The sequence below is a fragment of the Aythya marila genome (genome assembly GCF_965140915.1).
Source record: "Aythya marila genome assembly, chromosome: 4".
Classification (NCBI taxonomy): domain Eukaryota; kingdom Metazoa; phylum Chordata; class Aves; order Anseriformes; family Anatidae; genus Aythya; species Aythya marila.
Genome location: NC_139045.1, coordinates 68,799,431 through 68,820,512, shown reverse-complemented (window position 1 = coordinate 68,820,512; position 21,082 = coordinate 68,799,431).

The following is a 21,082-nucleotide window of genomic DNA, read 5'->3' as shown; positions in this document are numbered from 1 at the left end:
ATAGAAAAGGTGAGTGCTGGATCTGGACCCAGGACCATGAAGAGAGGGAAGGGATTTGTCACATTTGCCTGTACCTTTCTGATCACAGTTTCACCTTCTCATACCTCTGATTTCATTTCTCTGTTTCATCACCATCATGTTGGTTTTCACAAGCAGCATCTTGGGTGTAGGCCAACACATCAAGCAGAAGCAGCACCATGCCCTGCCCCAAGATCGCTATCTAAAACCAGGAGAGAAGTCTGTGTCCAGCAGACAGCAATCCCATCAGCTCTGAGGCCCTGTAGGAATATTCGTACCCACACACACTGCTCAGTGTGGGATCAGCTCAACTTTCTGGTGCCCACCGAGGAGCAGACCATAATCACTGTGCCTGTCCCAGGTCTTTTTTTGAGGCCAGCATCACACAGGAGCATGGGATGGGAAAAGAAGGCATGCAAGGAGAAGAAAGATATCTTACTGAATGTGTGAGTGGAACTGGTCCAGGAATGATTTTGCTAAAGGCCACAATCTGCCTTCTTCCCCCACCTTGGCATAGGCAAAGCAGGCAAGAAAATCAGATAATTTGGCAGTCTCTGCGGCAGTTCTCTGCCTGTGAGAAGTGCCACTGCTTGGCCTCTGGTTTGGGCATGGCTAGGGAACTGAATAACATGAAATTACGTTTTTTCGGTGTCCCTTCCTAAATACAAGCCCAACACAAGGCAGAAGAATCAAATGCCATTGCTCTGAAGATGGAGAACCACCAGGCTGGCAGAGCCACTGACACTCTGCTTTCTGCTGAGCCCATCCCCAGCTCTGGCAGCAATGCCAAGAGCTGGAAGAAGCCCCTTGGGTGAGGGTGGTCCAGCTCCTGCCCCACCAATGAGGGAATATAAGCAAGTGCATCTGCCCCAAGGAAAATGAAAACACCAGAAGAAGGGAGATTGCTGCTTTCAGATGGGGCTGGGCTTACGTGCAGCTTCACATTTCCAACCAAGGGCTTCATTCAAGCAGGCACTGGGCACCAGAGTCAAGCAGTGAAAGCAGGGGGAAGTTTGGCAGCAGCAGATGGATGCGTGCGTCCTATGGCCCTATGTGTCAGGTCAGAAAAGCAGGTAGCACAAACTAAAACTGATGCTGAGCATCACAAGATATGCCATGGATAAACCCTCTGGTGGTAACACACCCTGACTAGTTGTTATTACAGACATTTAGCCAAATGCCATGCACATTTGCCCCTGGTGCTCCCTCACCACCCTCTGCATCCCCCTGGGGCATGGCAGCACTGCCTGACATCAAACCCAGCTCAGGCAGGCACTGTGTTTGGGCTCAGTCTGCCCTGCTAAAGTCAGTGTGGATGCTAATCAGAGCCTTCCAGACAGCAGAGGGGGATTACAGGTTGCAAGCAGGGGTGGTGAGCGTTAGCTTTTGACTCATTCTCCTTAATATGAGAGGAGAAGAACTGGACGTGCCGATGAGAGAAAATCCAGGCTGAGAAAGGCAATATAAAACATAGCACATGCCCTGAAGCCTCTTCCAGACTTGTGGAGCTGGGCAAAAATAACAAATGTCTTCCTATGAGCCCTCACTGAGGCTGCCTCAGGGAAGCATCCAGATCTGAGAGTAACAGCCCCAGTGATCACAGCCTGCTCAGATCTGAGCATGAAGCTCTGTGGAGAATCACAATCGTGCCCCAAGCGGTACATTTGGGCACATCCAGAAAGGCTGCCCTGATAGCCAGCAGCTTGTGCTTTCCTGGGAGCCAACATTTGCTCTATCAGATAGTTCTGGTCCTACCAAAAGATCCTGAACCCAATCCAAGAGAAATCACTCCATGTCTTTCCTGGGTAGCACCATGGGTATGTGTATATTTTTTTCCTAATATAGACAATAACTGTTCAGGAAATGATTCTTTGTGCTGACCTTCCATAAGGCACTTAGCTAGTCTGTTCAGTAAAGCAGAAAATCTACTTATTGGTTCCAATCAGTCAATGTCAATTTTCCCCCTTCCACACCATCAATATGGAGGAGGCAGGAAAATGCAATATTCTCCAAAAGCAAAATATGGCTAATCTTTGTGGAAGTTGTTTTCAAGCAGCCCCTGGTATTAAATCTGCTGTAGTTGTACCAGCATGTAATCCCTTGTTTTTAATCATCAGAGGAGAGAGAGACCTGTTATTCTCTTATGCCTCCCTACAACATTTGGCTCCTTCAGCCATTTCTGTCCTGGAGAAGATCACAGAACCACACATTTTGGTGTTTGAGGCCCTTGAGGAGGAGCAGACTCAACAAGCTGTGGTAGGCAGTCACTCCTGTTTGTTGCACACCTTCGTTACAGGGTCCAAAAACAACCTTTTGCCTTCCTGTCCCAGTGCAACCTGTATGCATCTTCCCCACGGGAAGACACTCTCAGGTACTGATGTCATGGGGAAGATGCTCACATCTTCACTGGGAGGGCTGGGCAGCTGGACAGGACCAGCTCTTGAAGTGTGTAGGTAGCTCACTGTGGCCAGTGGCTTCAGAGGATTGCCAGTTCTCTTTTACTCTTTTTTTGCCTAATACTGTCTTTTAGGGACGTTTTCTCTCATTTGAGGTCAGTGAGGAGTTTGCCTTGTCTTTTCAGACAGCAATCTGGCCTCTGTTACACACTTTGAAGGGAAGCAGAGCAGAGAATTGAATGTGACCATGCACCACAAGAAAGGCACGGAGATGTTTGGCTGGTGAGGGCAGTAAGAAACCAAAGGAGAAGAGGGGAGATGGGCACAAGTATGGTGAAAGCTGAGTCACTTTCTTACAGGGAGGGAAAGGACCAGGTGGTTTACCAAGGCGGATACAATCCCTTTCCAGGTGCTTACAAGTTCACACACTGGGAATGTGCTACTGGGTCCCTTCCAACTCAGGATATTCTCTGCTGCTATGATCCTACTGTCAGAAAGGGGAAATCGTATATAACATGCATGTGAAGTGTCCAAAATTGTGGCAGTCTGAGTCTCAGCATTCTTGTTATATAAGAAATGCAGATCTCTGGTGTTTATTCTCCCTTGGACAGAAACCATGCAGCCAACTCTACCCCACAAAGGAGATGGAGGAGGATTTTAGGGCTGATTGATCTGGGCATTATAAAATGCATTTGTGGAAGCACCCTTGTCGGTATGTACATTCCTATCTAATGCTTCTGTTGGAGGTTTATGGCTTGCACATGAAAAACTTCTGCGAATACCTCCCAAAGGCATTTATGGTCAAAATCTCGGCAAACACCTGGAAAATCCAGAATTGGACCGTCTTAATGAGACCCTGCAGTCTCCCTCTTCAAAAAGACCGTCCCATTCAGAACAGCCCTCACTGCTTCAGCCTGGGGTGTATAAACACCCAACTAATAAAAGTCATCTGTCAAACAGCCCTTCAAACTACCCAATGAAATGTTTCTGCCCCGATTGGAGAAGTGGCAGAAACTCCTGAAAATTTAGATCATGCTTTTGCAAGCGTTATCGCCTTCCAAATAGCCCAGGAGAGAAAAGGAGAGGCCATGCTATACACCCTTAATGACCGGGGAATTTTGTCTGGCAAAGCAAACACCGAGGTCTGAAACCATCAGACTTGGCTCCTGAACAGCACGGTGACTGCTAGATAAAAAGTGCAGATAAACACAACACAGGTTGTGAGGCTGACGGTGAGCACAGAGATCCAGACAGGGGTGCAGGTCCCTGGCTGTAAGCAAGGGATGAGAAAGAGCTCCCAGCTTTTTGTACGGGCTGAGCAGAGATGTTCATGGTGTGAGCAGAGCTGACCAAGCTCTGGACTTCCTCCAGTCCAAGAATGGCAAAAAATGGTTTTTCAGCTAAGATCAAAGCCTGTGGAGAGGCCAATGTACCTGGAGCTATGCCAGGTGGGCATCCCTCCCTTTTTATTATTAATATACCATTATAACCATATGCTTGCAATTTACAATTTCAGCACATGAAGAGTTTTGCTGGTAAAATGGAGGTTTTTAAAACTGCCTACCACTTTTACTGACTTTCACTACTAAGGTCAGAACTCTGCCTTAAACTGAGGGAAGTCTCAGGTGGGCTGAAATGTGCTAGATACACCTCTTCCACCTCCATTTAAGCCTCTTCTAATTAAATTATGATAAGATTTTTTTCTCACAAAGGTCTCAGAGCACAGGAGATACGTGCACATTCGCACCACATCTTACTTTTATTAGGAATTACTATTTATTTGTGAGGTTCATGTTTGTTTTTTCTCTTTTTGAAAAATAAACAGGAGGTAAGTAACCTGAGCCAGTGGCAGCCCTCTGATACCACTGATGATAGCCACTTCACACGATGCCCCGCTATCGACTTTCAGTCTTTGAGAGTGATTTTAATGACATTTTCAGGAATTAGGTTTCCAAAAGCAAGGCTGTTATTGGATATCCAGAAAACAGAAAGGTAAGCGCTGTATTCATTACAGCACTACAATGTTATGTTGGCAGAGAAATGCTCTTGACTTTTCCATCAGACTTGTGCTTAAATATAGAATTTAAGAAATTTTTACAAGGTTGAGGAAGGGCAAAAAATTATTGGCAAAAGGTTTTGAGGTTACAGAATCCAAAGTAATTTTGGTTGGCTGGGCCAAAGCTGGTTAATTTTCCTGAATGCGACGCAGTCCTCATGTAGGTGGTACCAGCTCAAATTTGCTTTCCCTGGATCAGTACATTGCATAGATTTTGTTAACGGGGAAGAATTTAAGTGCAGTACGAGCCCAAGGAGAGCAGGCAGCTCTCCAAAACGGGTACACTCATCCTCCTCATCAAAGTCAATCTGAAGAAACCATGTAAAAGGTGACATTTTAATTATTAGGCAAAATTTCCAGCAAAGCCAAAGGAGGTTTGCTTGTGTGGGAGGGACCTGAGAAGCAGGGCCTCTGTGCATGCATGAGCATGTAGAAGAGGGCAGAAAAACAGTTGTTTATGCAACATTAAAATTGAGAAATGAAGCAGTCAAGAAATGCAGCGTTAGGCCTGAATGCTCAGCTGTAATGTTGCCTCCCAGTACAAAGGGCTAAGCAGCGGTGCTCGTACATCATTACGGATAAATGCAACAGGCAGGCTTCCCGTGGCAGGGCAGGATCTGTGAAAGATGCCAGGGTTGTTCAGTGACAAGACAACCTTTGATTATCCTGCCAAAAAATAAAAATAAAACACAAGGTTTTAAAATGAGACCTCACCACCATCACGGCCCCACACTTTGAGCTCAATCCCTGCGAGCTGTTCCTTGGTGGAGGGGTCACTTCACACTCTCTGCAGCAGAGAATTGTATCTGAAATAAGACTATCACTTAGCTGACCACAAAGCATCTCAGTCTGGATGCCCAGCAGCCCAGTAAGACTCTGAAACCATCACCATAGATTTTAGCTCCTGCAGATGTATGTTGGGGAGCTGGGTGTCCTGGATGGGGGCTCTGAGATGCCACAGTATGGGCAGCCCCTGCACACACAGCCCTGCACACAGCAGGTTATGGGATGAACCCTTCCCATGCAGCATCTCTTCTGGAAGCTGTGCCTCACATTGCAGTACTTATTTCTTCATTATTCCCAGTAATTAGCTGATTTCTGGCTCTTGATCTAGAATGCTTCTCATGGTTGACACATACCAAGCCAACTGGCTTGCAGGGAGTCCCTTACAAAGCCCACATCATCTTTTAGGATTTGGCTGTGCAATACAGCCAAGGCAAGCACAGCACCATTGCTTACAGTGAGAGCTTTTTGAGCAATTGAAAGAGAATGCATGGCTACAAAGAGAAAGGTCTTCCACATCCAGGTGCCTTCCAAATTTCCCAGTGCATTTTGTGCATTGTTTCAAGTGATCCTATCTACTGCTGATCTGACCTTTGTTTATTTTTCTTTCCTCAATGTCTTAGTGATTCATTTGGCTCCAAAAATGGATTTCACTATCATTTCAAGCAACTGTTAATTAGAGTGCTTAATTCCAGCCTCAAAGAAGCCAATGGCTCACACTAAATATCAGATAAGGCAAAACATCTCAGTTTGGTCTGGCTATTTATGCATTTGTCTGATTTCTCTGCAGAATTCAAGCATGAGCAAGATATAGCCAAGGCACAGGAAATCAGATATCACCAACCTCTCAGTGACACTCAAGGAGCATAACCTGCTCCATTTGTCTTAGATACCTTGAAGTTCAGGCACCAATGAAGCAGATTTGGGGTGAGAAACCTAATGCACAGAAGTAGTAAAATAAAGCATTAAAGATCAACCTCTCTGTTTTCACATCTTAACACCCCAAGCTGCTGAAGTGAGAAAGATTTTTGAAAAGCCATTCGACAAGAGCAATGCAAGCCTGAGAAACTGGGTGAGTTGGTGGCATGTCCCCCAGGTAGGCAGAGATAGAGAGGGTCAAGTGACAAGGGGGATTAAAAAAAAAAAAAAAAAAAAAGGCTTTTCAGATCTCTGCAAATTCTTTTAGACTGGTGCCAAAGCTGCCAAGCTTGACAGCTGAGCTTCTACAGCTAATTAACGTAGTTTACAGACACTGAAATAAAGGTGGGCATTTTCAGAAGGGCCTAGAGCTCAGCTCCGCAGTATGGTGTGAATTAAAGCAATAGCTTCATTAACTATTAGGTCATCTAACACATTGCAGCAGTAACCCTGGGAGCTGAGGACCACTGGCATCCGGAGGAGGATTAACTTCTGGGATCCTCGGCCTTACCCTTGCCTGGATCAGACAGCAGAGGTATTTAATTTCTCTCACCTCTCCCTTAAAAAATATAAGACAAGAAAAAACAAAACAAAACAAAAAATTGTCATTTGACATTTGACTATTGCCAACTAACATGTGGTTTTAGCTGCCTCATCTTCAGATGCTCAGGATTTTTATTAAACAACCCATTATTCAGCATTTTTCCCAGAAAGCCAAGCACTATTGTTTGAGGGAGGCTAAAATCTGGACATAGATTATCCCATTTATCCCATGCACAACCATCCCCATCAGCTCCTGCAGCAGGAAACCCCCAAACACAGCATCTCAAGGCTCTGGGCACATCCCAGCAGTTATTTTTTCTGCAGTCCTGCTGCTTCTGTGACTCTTACTCTGGAGCACACCGAACACATTCAGCTGCCCTGGAGCCAGGGCTTTACCTGTACTCATTCACCATAAAACCCTGTTGTTCTGTGGGAACATCTGCTCGTTTGTGCTCCACCCAAACACCCCACACATTCTTCAGAAATTTCTCTTTCTATAGATCTGGTTGCTTCTTGCCAGCAGCAATACACACACTTGACATGCTAAGAAAAAATATTTAATGGGGGGTGGGTGGGAGGATGCGTTCCTCATAAATTATTCTCGCTGCAGGATGAAGAGTCACAAGCTAACAGCCCTGTACTTTAGGAAACCTGTTTGCAAAAGGAAAGGATCCTGACTGAGTCAGTTAAGGTGAAATACCTGCCATTTCCTCTCCATAATAACTTCAAAAAGCATTTATGACAAGGCACCCAAGTCCTATATTGAACGCTGGTCACTACTGGGTTAAGCATCATGGGGGGCTGTACAACACCCCAGGAACCATACCTCCCATTTGAATTAAATCCATACTTGGTAAATTTTGAAAATCTAGATAATGGTTCAGTTCTGACTGCACTTGTCCCCCCTTTCCTCCACTCTGATGATGCTGGTGTTACTGGGAGTAGAATGACCTTTTAAACGCGTGGTGGTGGCTGGCCTTTAAAACCCTCTGTGAAAGCTCATATTGCAGTCTTTCCTGTGCTTCACACTTGATCTTCAGCCATATGAAAGCAAGTGAGTAATACTTTAATATTTTGTGGCTAGTTGTGCTGGATTTGTTGCTAAAACATCTTCTCCCCGATGACCCAGCGCTCTTCTTTGGAGCTTCATTTTGGGCTTGCAGTGTCTGTGTGTTTTTCTCATCAGAATGCAAACAACACTCTCTGTCTGACTAGACACAGGCAGAAAGCCTTTCCTGAGCTTCTTGTTTTCAGTCTCGCTACTTCAGTAAAGTTTCACAAGACTGAGATATGGCACTGAGCATTGCACAAAAGCCTGGCACCCAACCCCTGCCCTCCAAATGACTGCTCTGGCAGGGAGCTGAGCTAGAAAGCCAGGCTGTAGACAAGGCAGGAGAAAAGTACAGGTCCTCCAGCACCCAAAAAGCCCAGCTCTGACTCCAGAACCCTCCAGTATGGTCTCCGCAAACCCAATCCAAAAGAAATATCCCTCTACTTAGTACTTCAGAGAGTTACTTGGCTGGTTTGAATGTTAAGCAAAATGGGCCATTTGTAGGAGCTACCTTCAAAGAGCTGGTTACTCAAGAGCTGCCTCTGGTTGGATGCTCGGTGCCAGGGAAGTTGGTGGACAAAGTTTCTGAAAAACCTGTTCAAATTGCAGCACTGTGTTTCTTCCCTCTGCTCCTGAAGTTTCAATTAATCCGGTTTGATTTAATCTTTCATAATTGTGCAGTGCGTTTTTATTCAAATTTGCCTCCAGTCTTCCACCAATTAGCACATCCATGCATAAGTGATGGCAGTGCCTCAGATCTCACCAGACTGCCTTGCTCACTTGTTTCACCATCTTCAGCTCCTAAAATGCTTTGGGTGGCTGCCAGAAGCTGAGCATTTTTTCCTTCAAATTCCAGACCAGCTTGTGAAAAGCCCTTTGCGATCACACGGCTACTGCCCTGAAACGTCTCCACATGCAGGCGAACGCTGTTAAATCATCCATGTGCCTTATCAGCCATCCTTTTCCCCTGTGACTCCTAGAAGTGACTCCCGTAGGAAGCCGTGTGCTGATCTTGGCCTGCAGGAGAAAATTAAGGCTGAACAACTGCTATCGAGTTGTTTGAACTGGGTTCCAGCTCCTTCTCTGCCACATTTAATAGCCTCCATAAATTGCTTAATTCCTCTATAAGATTAAATAGATGGTTATGCACAGTGCTCTCTGGCTTCCCTGTTATCAGTGGTAAGACTGGGATCTCAGCCATGAACTGGGCTAACCGACTGATAAATGCTATCCAGGTACAGGCTGTAGATGCATCTAGGGGCTATCACACCCTGTTGGCTTTGTATAGGGAAAGAGTTTGTCAGAACAGCCTTCAAAGCCCACTCTCCTGACTCCAGATAGAAGATTTACCTAGTCCTTTAGATATCTATGAATTGCAGAGTCAGGTCAACAAAAGTAAGAGGGCCAGCAATTCCCAGCTCTTCACAAGAGATGCTCAGGATGGCCTTTGCCACCTTCTCGCCATCTGCATCCAACCTGCACTGATGTTGGAGGAATAATAGAGGGATCAGTAAGTTTTTCTTTGGGTTCCCCAGTGTTCCCATTAAAAACATTGTTGTAATAAATGGGTTAATGCTCTCCTCTCTAACAAAAATCTTCATAAAAGTGGATGGTAATTACAACTGTAACGAACAGACACCAACCAGAGATGAATCAGTTATGTACCTTTTACTTGTCTGGAACCCCATATTATGTCTACGGTGGAAAAGTTCGTCTTAGAGTATATATTCGTTAGCATGATTAGATCAACACCACCACAATATTCAATATTACTTTGCCTTTGGCAGCAGCAAGGACATCTGGGCAAAACAGCGTTTAACATCGTGCTAGTTAAGGCATGTCAGATAATACAGTTTCCAACACGAGGCAGTCTCCCACAACAGACAAGCCATAGCAAAGGAACCAGTTTCAGTGGTCACCGAATGAAAGAAAGTCTTTCTGAGGTTAGACACACGGGATGGGTCAACACCCACCCCAGCAGCAGCCTCTGACAGCAGGGGCAGTCCTGTGAAATGGCAGCTCACGGGAACTAGCCCTGGAGCACCACACCGCCCACACCAGCAGGAGCTCTGCACCCTCCCAGAAAAGTCTGGAATAAGGAACTGGGCAGTGCTGGGAGCTCTCAGCTGTCTTGGGGGCTCTTGGAGGCTGGTTTCCTGCTGAACTACCAACTCACACCCACTACAACAGGACACCAGATCAGTCTGTGTTTGTGCACTGGCCACAGCCATGCTCACAAGCATGACCGACATGGACCTGTCCCTCTGCTCCGTGGACTTCCCCAGACCCAGGGATGCTGTCTGCACCCCACTTTCCATCAGACTGCGCTCCTTCCACTCCTGTCATGCTTCCTCAGAGCTGATGTTGTGAAGGTTTCAGTTGAAAATGTTGTCTTACATTATTCACTTAGAATGCTTTCTTATTTTCACATGCTCCCTCTCCAGTGGTTACTTGGCACTCTATCTATGTAAGGACGTGGTAGATGAGGTGTAAATGCTCTAGCTGAATATCTTACATACTCAGGAACAGCTTCTTGGTCTGATGAAGCTAGAAAACCTTGCTGTGCCTGTAGGATGCTTCCTCCAACTGCTGTTAATGCTCTACACATAAAAAAGCGAAAAGTGTCTGCTAGGTCAAAAATACCCACATACATACACTGTAACCCATTCAGGAGATGTAAAGAGGGGTAAAAGCTGATAAAAGAGCATTATGACAGAGAAAAAATATAAATTAAAAAAAAAAAAATAAATCTTCAGCCATGGCAGAGATCAGCATAGGTCAATCAGCACAGCATTGGAGACCCAACCGATGAGCATCACAGCTTCTTGGCATCACTCAGTGAGCTATAAGATGTGCAAAGCCAACTCCACCAATGCACAGGCCACCTTCAGAGGCCTCTGAAGGCTGCTCTGAGCTAGATCAATGTAGACTCAGGACACAGGCACTGCTGACACTTTCCCCAGCTGTAATCCAGTCCCGGAGTTGGCAGTGGGAATTGTCCTGCACCGACTCTGCCCTGCCAGAGGATTCCCCAGTGCATGGGAACTCTTTCTCTTGGCAGCTCAGCCAGTTTTTCTGGTTTGCTTTGCATAGCCATGGTGGAGCAGAGCAGCTGGTATGGCTGCTCTGACCGACTGACTCCCACCCAGCTTCCTAGGAAAACTCTACCATGGGAGCAGACGTGAAATTCAGTGTTTCAGAAAGATTTGCCCTGGCAGAGAGCCTTGGCCAGCAGCCTTAGAAGTCCGCAGAGCAGAAGTTACCTTTCCCTCACAGTCAGAAGAGATTTCAAACTTTGCCTTATCTGCCACCCCAGGTGTTTGCATGGGTCCCTTCACCAGAAGCCCTGTGTAATGCTTTCTCTTGCCCTCATTGAAAAGATGGCAAATTAAAGCATAGGCTAAGCCAAATAGAGGACCATGGACTCTAAAAGGGCCTGTAGATGCGGGAGTGAAGATGGGAGCTCAGCTGAGCATCACTTCAGGACCATCACCCCAAATCCATCTTTCCTCTACAGTGGAGTGACTGAGTACACTGTCTAAATACCTACACGCAGGGGGTGCTGCTGCTGTCTCATGTGTACTCCTCCTCTGTGCCCTCCCCATGCACCAACATCCCATCTGTGGACCCAAAAAGAAAGAAAGTCCTCTACAAATCTTTCTGCCTATAAAAATAGGTAACCTCTGCATTCCTTGCTATTAAAAGACAAGACTTGGCTGTATGGATACAGCCCCTGCAGGCAATTATCTCCTTTTGCTCTCTAAAATTAACCCTTCTTATACCTGCAAGCCCTTTCCTCTACAACAACCTCTTACCCTCCCTCTCCTCTCCTGGCCACACACCTTTGCTCTATTCCCTATTAAGGGACATCTCCATGGGTCAATTCTATGTGTTCAACCATTAGAAGATTGTTCTACCTCTTAAAGAAGGTGCTGTTCACTTCTGGGCTAGGATTGAGCAGCTCAGAGAGCAGGCTGGCTACACCAGAGGGCCATGGGACCAGACAGCCTGGGGCAGAGGTGGGAGAAATGAGAAGAACGAGTGAGGGTTTTGTCGTAGGTGAACTCTTGGGTTGTCCTTAGAGAGGCTTTTGGGTTGCCCAAGGAGGGAATCTTGTGTTGTCCTCATAAGGACTCTTGTTTTTTCCCCAGAAGGACTCATTTTGTCCTCCAGGTGTTCTCCATGCAAATGGACGGGACAGGTTTACCATCCCATGCTGCTAGCCCCATGCCAGGGGCAAGGGTTTTGCCTCTCTAGTTGAGGACAGAAAGGGAGAAAGAAGCCCCACGCTCCAGGGGTTTGCAGCCTGGATATGATATGCAAAGTGTCCCCAACATGAGCTATACCAAGACAGTTCCCCCGCATCATCAGAAACAGCAGCACTGCGAGAGAAATATCTTTCCAGTCACAAGCTTCAAAATTATTTCTATTTGCATTGCAATGAATATGCCACTGGCAGGGGCTGAAACTCAGGAGTTAATGTGCTGCAGGTTTATGGTAAACGAATGCTTCTGGAGCCATAATTCATGTTAATTGACAGAAGCTGTCTGCAACACTATGAAATATGCACATCATAGCTGCAAAACAGGAATCCCTGTGTGCATTGGAAAACAAACTGCGCCTTTTGCTTCCAAGCGCCGTGATTACTTCTCTTTTTCACATCAAATAAAAACTGCTAGTTATATCCGCATCTGAAATGAGGTGTGAATAGTCAAAGACGCATCTGTAATGAACCAGCCAATGCAACTGGAAGAGGAACGTACCTGAGGAAGAGTGGACCATTCCCATCCACTCCATGCTTTGATCATAAAACACACAGAGCAACTGGAGAGCTCAGGGCAATGAAAATCATCAGGCAATTACCGTTTGTGTGACCCATTTTCATCACTTCATTAAATAAATAAATAAATAAATAAAAATAGAGGGACAACTGGGGCAAACTGGCTTAGCTCCATTGACTAGAGCACAATCAGCCCCCTAAGATTTGTCTGCTTGGAAAATGCTCATATTCTGTAATTAGAACCACTTTTAATGCCTGAACTGGATTTACAGCCTTCCAGATACATTTAGGGGAATAGGTTCAGTTCCTTAGCAAGGAAATCAGTTTGAAGGCAGTGAGGGGATGCACCCAAGGACCTTTACTGGAAAAACCGAACCACAGATAAGTTTGTGAGGCATAGAGATTTGTGAAGTGAGATTTGAAATATTATGTACAGAAGGTCCTTCACGGCAGCAAGGGAAGCACCTGAACATTTTCATTTTGTCAAGTCATGTCATCACATCAAAGCACAGCTATCCTGTGAAGGCATTTGGGTTTGATAGTGGAAGTCAAAGGAATCCCTAACCAAAAGAAACATCTTGTTATAGAGTGGAATTTTCTTTTAAATGAGCTTTTTGACCCCAAACTGATAATATTAACAAATTATATTTTAGGAAACCATGCTAAAAAATATCTGTCTTGTTCCTATGGAAAATGAAAACTATTTTGGCAGCTATGAAAGCTGCCACAAACAGAATTATCTGTTTACACCAATAGCCGTAGTGGACAGTGTTTGGCCTAAGAAAACCCATCCTAGAACAACGAACCCAGTTAATGGAAGTTAGGTCTCACTCTAGCTGTAAATAGTTTTTCCCCATTCCTTTCCTTATTAATGTTACTGAACTTTAGTAACTTCAAGGAAATGCATTGAAAAGCAAAATCCACCGTCTAGGTTATACTCAATGAAGTCTTTCTTGCCACCACTGAGGTTAGTCAGATTTCATGTGCAATCCTACGTCATGCTGGATGAGTCAATACAGGAGCCTAGGGGTGGCCTAAAGGACATTCACCAGGTTTCTGTCATCCAAAGTGCCTTTCCATCACCCCACTGAGATGGAGGAAAATCCCCATGGGCTTCCTGTGTCCTCCCCTCCCAGCACAGCCCCCCATCTTTAGCAGGGGTCCCACTGAAGCAAGGTACTAGGTTGCTCCAGGCTGGGGAGGCAGAGCCTGGGCAGATGCAGGTTGGGGCATGGCATGGAAGAGGAAGAGGTGAGAGCCAGAGTTGCTCAATCACAGGGATTGCACAAGGCTCAACGGGTGAGGTCACAGGATGGGGGGCTCACTGAGGTTCTCCTGGGTTTTGCTCTGAAATAAATTTTTACTTATTCCTCCCTAAGTTGTTTTTTTTTTTTTTTTTTTTCCCCGCTTAAAGTACTTTTTTTGTGCTTTGATAAGCCCCAAGGACCAGCTTTACATCTTACATCCTTTATGCACTAGGAGAAGTAGTGGGTGTCTTATTCATTCACTAAGGGTAAGTGCATACTGAACAATTTCTTATTCCCAAGAGGGATCCCGGTGCATTCAACACAAGTACCTAAGGATCAAGGCATTGCAAGGCGTCACACAGAGAACAGGATTTGGCCCAGGACATCATTACTGAGCCTTAACTTGTCCCTTATATTAGCAGAGCCATTCTGCTGCTTTGCTCCCGCATATGGAATAAAGAAAACCATGAACAATGCCTTCCCCAAGAGGCCCATGAGCCCAGCCCTGCAATCACCACTCCCACAACTCTTCCTTAGCTTACACGAGCAGCTCCACGTGTGGATGAGGTTGGAGGATCTGGGGGATGAGACCTCAGGTAATCCTGACCTGACCTGACTCAGGAGGGGGGAGGAAGGAACTCGCTCCAGCTGGCTCCAGAGGTAGTTCATCTTGCCAGAGATACCTTGTGCCAGTTCCTTTGAAAATGTGGAATTAATCATCTTTCTGATTAAGTTTAGATACTCCTAGGAGAAATAAGTCAAAGCTGAAGACACTGTCAAAAAGGAATGGAAGAGGAACAATAAGTGTGAGGGCAAATTGTTCTCATTTGGGAGCCGTGCTGAAAAGAGGTGTTAAATTGCAGGATGCTGTGTTTGCTGCTGACAGCCTGCGAGCCTTTCCTCTCCCACCCCAACCCAGATGCTGAGTGAGCACAAACAGGGCTTTTCTTTTGTTTTGAACCTGATCCTGCTCCATTCAGATCAGCCAGGCTTTGTCACTAGTCCCAAGTTCACAGGTGGGGAGTGAACACAGACCCCTACGTGTCCTGCCTGTCCCGACTCCAGTGAAAAGAACATTTCTGAAACTTGTCAGCCGAAATATTTGCACAAGCAGGTTTTCAAATCCTAGTGTGGACAGAAGGAGCTGCTTTTTAGCAGGTGTTAGCAGGAAAAGATAAAGCTGCTCGGTTGAAAATATGTCATCTTTCATTTAGAAATGTGTCAGTACAAGTGTGTTAGCACCTTCACGCCGAGCCTGGACAAGCCCTGGAGGAGGAGAAGGGCTGAACAGCATGGAGAGAGAGTGGGAAGTTGCTCCGTGGGCAGGCCGGTGCTGCAGTGCTTTGGGTAGGGGAGAGAAAGCAGCTCTCCTCCAACAGGGAATATTTTAAAGCCAAGGAGTTTAGGAAAGTAGTCCGCTTCTGCCAGCATTTTACACCTGCTCCAAGCAATGTCCGAGGATTGTGTTTGAGGCAGCTGTGACCATATAGAGCCTTTTCTGCACTAGGATTCCCAAGGCCGGTGCTTTTGTGGGAGCTAAACCAGGTTCAGCAGTGGTGGGACCACTGCAGGAGGCAGATCCAGCAGGATGGATCCAGCAGGGAAAGGGGTGATCTCTCAAGAGCTCAAGCTCTTTTTGTGCTAGTCGCTGCTGCTGTAGGTGCTTTGGCATGCAATATGGTTTTCTGGATCCTGCACATCCACAGCAAAACCCAGCCTAGACATCTTCACATCCCTCTATCAACATCCCTAACAGAGCTCCAAGTGCAGGCTTTGCCTGGCTTGTCTTTCTCCACACAGAGTGGCTGCACAGTCCCATTCGCTTGGCACTTCCCCAAGCAGCTGCTGATACAGCCCCGAAGAGACACAATAAAAAGGCTGGGGGAATGTACAAATTCAATTTAATGTGGAATGAGGGACCAGTTAATCTGATCCCCGAGGAGCACAAAAATATTTAAGTTCATGACAGTGTTGTCAAGGCTCCTATTCCGAGACAAGAACAGCTCTCATCCCTTGGATCCAAACTCCCTCTGTGCAGACATGCCCAAATGACCAGTTTTGAAGCCAGCTCCCAATCTGCTATTTGCCACCACATTTCGTATTTTGAGCCATATCTGCGGTTGGCACAAAGAAATCGGTATAAACCCAAACCACAGAGGTATCCAACAGCAGCAAAGACAATGTGAATGGTGATGCTCAGATTTCCATCCTGCTTCCCGGGCACACCATGCTCCCATCCTAACAAATCCAGTATGACACTTCAAGTGGAGTTTTCCTCTTGAATGGCTCTGAAGGGTTATTAAGAATGTTCATGAGGCTTGAATGGAGTTACAGAAAATAAATGGTCGTCAGTGCCAATGCCTCAGTATCCAGAACAGATTTCTAGAGCTGTATCCCAACTGCAAGTTGGAAGAAGAAACACTTAACCCATGTACAGAGAGAACAGAACTTTGAGAACATTAATCCTGAGAGTTCTCTGGCTATTAACATTAGCACTAATTACTATCACCTGAGCTTTCAGCCCAGCCTGTTTCTCTGGGCCTGTAGATTAGCTCAGAGCTTCCTGAGTGAAGGCATGGCCTTCCTTGCTGCAGAGCCTTGTCAGGTCTCCCAGCCCTCCTCTCCGTGCTCTGCGCCCCAGGTGTCTGGATCCTGTGCCGACCCCTGTGCCAATTACAGCTGTCTCAGCTGTAATTGTAATGTAATTGTGTTGCCACAATATTGGATTAACAACGTGGAGATTCTGAAGGTACATCACGTTTCTTATTTCCTACTTGATGTAGGTGCTGAAAACTGCATTTTCATCGCCCAATTCAAGGGAGCAATCAAAGTTCTGTTATTGCGCATGACCTGAGCTGACTCCCCCTTGGATAAAACAAGAAAAAACAATTTCCTGCCCAGTTCTGCTTGGAAAACACAAAAAGTAGGTACCCCTGAACAGGCACTTCCATCACCACATATTGTCAAGGAGAATTGAACGAGTTGTACCAGAATAAAGCACAGCAGCCACTGGCACCTTCACCCAAAACACATCCCGAGGGGGAGGTGGAAGCTCTCAGCACCATGGCAGCAACAGCACGGGGCCAAGAAACAGCAAACTTGGATCCAGCACCTCCCTCAGGGTGAGGGGTCTCCAGTTCCCTGCTCCCACGAGGCTGCCTGGACCACCAGGCTGAGGAAAAGCCCAAGAGAAACCTCCAGCACAGCAGCTGGGGCCCCTTTGCAGGCAGGAAGCCCTAAGTGACAGTCAGAAATGAGAGCAGGCAAGAAGCAATCTGCCTTTAGCCTCCTGGCTGCAGCACACAGCTGTGAAGAAATGGAAGATCAAAATCATTTCAAAATCAGCCCTTTAGGAAATGTAAGAAAGCCTCAACTCTACCTCCATTGGTTTTACTTGAATGACTCAGGTGCTTTAAGTGCCTCAGACTCTGAAATCCACTGAAATATTGTGTAAAGGTGAGGTGTGGAGAAACAGAGTTTACTAAGAGCAGTGATTATGCTGTGGATTTAACCCTTTCCAGAAGTTCCAATTTATTTAATATATTCTCAGTAAGAGATAATGTATGTCTCTAAGAAATTCATTGCCCAGATGCACCATATAAAGGGTGAGCTTCATGCCTGAACAGCATGTTGATGGTCGCAGGTTATGTCAGTCTCAGACACCAAATCCCATCCAGGAGATCACTGTACCTCCAGAAGTCCAATGACTCAAACAGATGAAAGGATCTTCATTCCCTGAAGGCCAACAGTTCTTCTGAGACATCTGGGGATAAGTTTAGATGCATGGAGGAGGCAAGACAAGGTAAGACAAAGTCAGTGTATCATCTCTGTGGCTGTTCATCCAGGCAAAGCAGCTTGTCCTCCTCCACTTGGGACATGAGGAGGGGCAAAGCCTGCTACCAGGTGTCCCAGGTGCAGGATGAGCCTTGTGTAGGGTGCAACTGAACAAGCCCTTCAGATGCCATGTGTGGCTTGGTCCCCATCTATCTCGTCAAGACAGAGCCAAAGCAGGCGTGAGAAGATGTGGTCAGCAATGAAGCTGGGGGTTTGAATGAGAAAAAATGCTGGAGCATGAGTTTTTTAAAGCAAGGACATTTTTTTTTCTTTACTTTTTACAGTACAAAAGACCACAACTCTTGACTGTAAAATACAAGCAATTGTGTAACAAAATGAGAATCATAACAACAGGTATTGTCATCCCAAGGAAAATAAGTGAAATATAGTACTTTTAGGTTGAGTAAAATCATGCTTTCCAGAGTTCTATTAATAACAGAATAATTTGTCAAAGGAAATTACATTTCAGAAGTTTTTATGCATACTGGATGAAAGAAGAGAATATACATCTTAGATACAATCCTATGGTAATAGGAGTGAGTTGAGGAATTATATCTTTTTCTTCTCTAGTTTCTGTGCATGCTTAGCATTTTACCCAAGGGGATTATCTCTCTCTTAACATGTTAACATTAAGGTTGCATACTTCTCTGAAAGATACAATTCAGTGAAACACCAAGTACTGAGCTTAACACAAAAGTAAATGGGTGAAATTCTGTGACCTCTGTATTTCTCAGGAGATGAGACAAGATGATCTAATGGGCCCTTCTGGTTCTACTGTCTGTAACTCAATGATGAATGACTTTTTGGTCATTTGCGCTTTTTTTTTTTTTTTTTTTTGCATGTCCTATGCAAATTGTTTTTACATCTTCACTAGGAGATAAGAGATTTAGGGACACCAAATTGAATTAAAGATACATATAACAACAAATAAATAAATACACAGTGTTTTTGCTAACAAATTGAGGGTATCATGGATCAGCAGTTTTATTATGGTCTCAGAGAGAAAAGATCAAAAGACAGATCAATGCATCAGCTTTTAGTTGGTTTGAGATGGCATGCTAAGGGATTAAAAACTCAAAGGAATTCCCTACAATCTCAGAGAGTTTCCAGAACATGTAACAGTTTTAGGTCAAATTATAATAATTAACTTGAGATAGCACGTTGACTGGAGAGGAACTTTGCCAAATATAATTTTGCACATCACTAAATACTGACGTTTGAATTTAGAAGGGAAGCTTGCTTTAGCTCACCCACAAGTTTATACAGGTTCAACCACTGAGAAGGAGGTTGGCCCTTGGGAAAAACAAGAGCTGAAAGTTGTAACGCTTCCCAAGTCAGATGGGGAGTAGCTCCAAGAGTATGATGCACAGTGCAGCAGAAAGAATGTTTAAACATATATGGGCTCGTGCTGCCGTGCAGATAGACATGGCCTCTTAAAACTCTGATAATTAATCAGTGGCAGGATTGTTAATCAGCACTTCTGTGTTCTTTGGAGATCCTTGGGAAATGGTAAATGTAAATGCCAGGAATTACTTTCTCGTAGGCAACGCATTTTTGATAATTAACAGATAGACAGTTGACAGGAAAAGAAAAGAAGATCTCAGCCCAAAGCTGAAATTTTGCATTCTCATTAAACAGTTGCAGTACTGCAGCCAGTAGGATGGGCTTGCTGCAAGAGGCACTGGGTGATATCACACAGCCTGCATTGGATAAAGAGCAAAGTTATATTAAGAGGAGAAATAGCAGTTTTGAAGATCACAAATAGCTGGATTTTAATTAGAAAATATCCATCCATTGTTGCTCTATATTCAAATGAATGAACATTTACACTGGCCAGACAAAAGTTGTATTCAATTTTGTTTCAACTCACATTCCTCATACTGCAAACTGTCATTGCACCCTACTGCCCTGCAGCCTGCTTCATCCCTTTCGAGGAGATGAGGCAGCTGGAAAAGTCATTTCATTAAAAAAAATAAATGCAAAAACAACAAAAAGCTGGCATCTATGCTTCGGCTTGAAGAATTAGACAGTCTAACAATCGCCGGGTCAATTCACATTAAGCTGAACAAAGAGCTGACTGAAACAAGAAGATGAGCTGAGCGGCTCGGTGGCCACTGCCTGTCCTTAATTCTCTGTTGACTTTCGCCAGTGCCTTGTCAGAGGGGGCTGCAGCATTTGACCCCCGTTCCCAGGCGCGGGGAGGGAGCTGGAGACACATGCGGCAACCTTAAATAGGCGACTTCTTCCCCGCGTGCCCCAGCCCTGCCATGGGTGACTGCTCTCCCAAGTCAGCCTATCAGGAATTTATTGCCTCTTCTCCATTACCCGGCAAAGAAACTGTCACACAGATGTTGGCATTGTAACTCATTCAGTGTCACCGTGGGGTTCTCCGCCATTGTGTCCCGGCACAATGGGGCGGCATTCAAGGAAGGGCACGGCGGGGATGCGAAGGTAGCCCCGGGCCGGGGCCGTGCTGATGTGCTCTTTGTTGGGCTCCTGCTCCGAGGGTCTCGCCTGCCCTTGCACTCCTGTGAGCTGGAGGCAAGGCCCGGAGAGGAGCCAGCAGGAAGGAAGGATTTTCTGCCTTTTGTGGGCTCTTTCTGTGATATTTTTGTTCTCTCGGATGGCTTTTGTTGCCCAAGGTAATGATCCTTGGCCCTCATTCATATCTCTGCTTTTGTCTGGGGGCCTTTGTAGGCAACACAACGCGCGGCCCGCCAGACACAGCACCAGGGCCAGCCCCTGTTATCGATACAGCCATAAATAACCAGTTACGAGTTATAGAATCATAAAATCATAGAGTATCCTGAACTGGAAAAGACCCACCAGGATCATGGAGTCCAACTCCTGGCTCCACACAGGACCACCCAACAATCAGACCCTATGTCTGAGAGCGTTGTCCAAACGCTTCTTGAACTCCAGCAGGCTCAGTGCTGTGACCACTGTCCTGTGGAGCCTGTCCCAGTGCTCGACCACCCTCTGGGTGCAGAACCTTTCCCTAACCCCCAGCCTGACCCTCCCCTGTCCCAGCTCCATGCCATTCCCTTGGGTCCTGTCACTGTCCCCAGAGAGAAGAGCTCAGCCCCTGCCCCTCCGCTCCCCTCGTGAGGGAGCTGCAGGCCGCCATGAGACCATCCCTTAGCATGAAATCATCACTGTCAGAATATTACTGACAGGTTTTGCAAAGGATTTCACGAAGATATAGGAGATGTAACCCAGCTCTCCAAAGTGTCCCCAGGAGCACACCCCACCAACCACAGAGATGATGGTGTCCCAAAGTCTGGTCAGGACAAGCATTTTCACAAGCTATCCCACAGCCACATACTACAGTCTCCTGAGCTTCGTTAAGTGTATACACACTCCTGTCTGGAGGGAAGGACAAGAAAATGGGGTTTCAGGAGTGGTGTAAACCAAAGAAAAACTGTCCCCTTGACTTTCTGCCGAGCCTCCTGGGAT